This window comes from Hevea brasiliensis, chromosome 3, assembly GCF_030052815.1.
Source record: "Hevea brasiliensis isolate MT/VB/25A 57/8 chromosome 3, ASM3005281v1, whole genome shotgun sequence".
Lineage (NCBI taxonomy): Eukaryota > Viridiplantae > Streptophyta > Magnoliopsida > Malpighiales > Euphorbiaceae > Hevea > Hevea brasiliensis.
The window spans coordinates 85,287,821-85,289,123 of NC_079495.1; the positions used below are offsets into that span (position 1 = coordinate 85,287,821).

The 1,303-nt window shown below is 38.9% G+C and overlaps 1 non-coding gene across 1 annotated transcript; it reads right to left on the bottom strand.

Annotated features, from left to right (window-relative positions):
• Window positions 1–910: 910 nt before the first annotated feature.
• On the bottom strand, window positions 911–1,017 carry LOC131178954 (small nucleolar RNA R71). The gene has a single exon (XR_009147961.1). It is a non-coding gene; the product is annotated as a small nucleolar RNA R71 (small nucleolar RNA).
• Between the last annotated feature and the right edge of the window lie 286 nt (window positions 1,018–1,303).

Sequence of the window (1,303 nt, forward strand, 5' to 3'; positions counted from 1 at the left end):
ATAAGATTCAAGTGTGAAATCTTAACTCCAGAATTATCCCAAAAATAAATTACTTCATTTTAAGTTTACTATTCTATTGTTTAAATTTAACAAATTTCATTCCTTAAATATTCGATAGCCTAGACAGTCAAAATTACTGTGTAGATTGGTACTTGCTAAACAAAGGTCCTTGTGGGAACGATACTCTACTTCTCACTTTATTACTTATTAGCGATTCGTGCACTTGCAAGATTGTAAAACCAGGCAAACAAGTTTTTTGTGCCGTTGCCAGGGAGCTTTGGTTTTAGTAATATCAAGCGATAGGCAATTTAGCTGATTTAGGCAATTATATTTATTATATAATTTTATTTTACTGGTTTTATTTCTCTTCTTTTCTCTCAGATGCTCAATCTGGTATATGACCAGAACAAGGCCAGAAGAAGAAATTTTGGACTGTGATCCGGAGATAGACAGAACTCTAAAAGCCATCAGTAGGGAAAGGAAACATCAAGAGCACGGTCAAGGAGATCCTGAAATTCCAACCATGGGCGATAATAATGACAGACCAAGACTCTTGAGAAATTACGGAGCTCCATCTGTCCAAGGATTTTAGCCCAGTGTCACAAGACCCACAGTGGAAGCCAACAACTTTGAATTAAAACCAGCATGGCTCCAAATGATTCAACAAACCTAGTTTACAGGTTCACCAACAGAAGACCCACACTATCACCTCCAGTGCTTTCTTGCCCTATGTGACACATTCAAGATGAATGGAGTGTCTGATCAAGCAATAAGACTCAGAGCATTCCCATTCTCCCTTCGGGACAGAGCAAGGAAGTGGTTACTTTCTCAACCGGCTGGAATGTTCACTACTAAGGAGAACCTTTCTCAAGCTTTTCTAGCAAGGTATTTTCCACCTGTAAAGACTGTAAAACTAAGGCTTGAGCTCAACACCTTCAGACAAAAGGAAGGAGAATCACTCTATGACGCATGTGAAAGATACAAAGACCTGCAGAGGGAATGTCCACACCATGGCATAGAAGATTGGCTATTAGTGCAAAATTTCTATAATGGATTACTACCCTCTACAAGGAGCATAGTTGATTCAGCTGCAGAAGGTGATCTAATGGAGAAAACAGTGCCATAAGCACTTGAACTTCTAAAAAGGGTTGCATACCATAATTATGAATGGTCAAATGAAAGAGGAAATGCAAGGAAAACTGTGGGGGGTCCTGCAAGTAGATGCTTTAAGCATGATAAATGCTCAGTTTGATAAGCTCACAAGGAAACTGAAAAGAATGCAAGCCAACGTAGTTGGTACAAA